Source organism: Protobothrops mucrosquamatus, unplaced genomic scaffold (assembly GCF_001527695.2).
Source record: "Protobothrops mucrosquamatus isolate PMUCROS unplaced genomic scaffold, P.Mucros_1.0 scaffold5267, whole genome shotgun sequence".
Taxonomy (NCBI): domain Eukaryota; kingdom Metazoa; phylum Chordata; class Lepidosauria; order Squamata; family Viperidae; genus Protobothrops; species Protobothrops mucrosquamatus.
The window spans coordinates 45,295-46,366 of NW_015391134.1; the positions used below are offsets into that span (position 1 = coordinate 45,295).

Consider the following 1,072-nt stretch of genomic DNA (forward strand, 5'->3'; position numbering starts at 1 on the left):
TAAATCTAATGGATAATCCACGATGGAATCCTACCTGCCTGTGAGCCAGTCTTGCCACGTGTGCTCTGGGCCAGATCAAGTCGAAAACTGGGAAAGGATAGGCCCAGGACAGGCGTGGCAAGTTTGGCTGACTTGATCTGATTGGGCAGGAGGATTAAGTTAACCCATCGTGGATTATCCATCTCCAGTGCTGTAGAAAAGCTGGATTTTTCAGACAGGAGGCAGAAAAGGAAATCCCGTCAAAAGAGAATATCTTCCAAGTCAAAACATGAAGATTTCCAAGACCCTCAAACAGCTCCTGTCATGATAGGGCTATGCCATACAGCCAAACCACCCCCCAAATAAAATCTAGCCAGTTTTATCTTTTTTTTGCTGTTGTTTACCTGCAAGAGGCACCTCAGCTGACTGCTACCGTCAAAGAATCGTCATTTTAACACCTACCTGGTTCCACTACCAAAGCAGCTGGTTGGAGAATCGATAAAACCCATATTCTGATCTCCTTTAGACCAGGGGTCTTCAAACTTGGCCCTTTGATGACTTGTGGACTTCAACTCCCAGAATTCCTCAGCCAGGCACGCTGGCTGAGGAATTCTGGGAGTTGAAGTCCACAAATCATAAAAGGGCCAAGTTTGAAGACCCCTGTCTTAAATCTAACAAACAAAATGGAGGCTGGCTGAGGAATTCTGGGAGTTGAAGTCCACAAATCATAAAAGGGCCAAGTTTGAAGACCCCTGTCTTAAATCTAACAAACAAAATGGAGGCTGGCTGAGGAATTCTGGGAGTTGAAGTCCACAAGTCATCAAAGGGCCAAGTTCGAAGACTCCTATTTTAAATCTAACAAACAAAATGGAGACTGGCTGAGGAATTCTGGGAGTTGGAGTCCACAAGTCATCAAAGGGTCAAGTTTGAAGACCCCTGCCTTGGACTGACAAGTTCAGTGTTCTTTTTTGCAAGCCCTTTTGCTACTATTATGGTGACTAAAAGACGTAACATGCAAGGCAGAAAAATCACAGTTCTGCATCTTAGCAATTTGCCATGATTGCCACGATAGCCTGGGTTTCAAGATCTCTCT

The 1,072-nt window shown here is 44.8% G+C and overlaps 1 protein-coding gene across 1 annotated transcript in view; it reads right to left on the reverse strand.

The window, feature by feature from the left end:
- Positions 1-1,072, reverse strand: part of LOC107299681 (replication factor C subunit 1) — a gene marked incomplete in the record, with an annotated part of 10,784 nt that overhangs the window by 5,888 nt on the left and 3,824 nt on the right.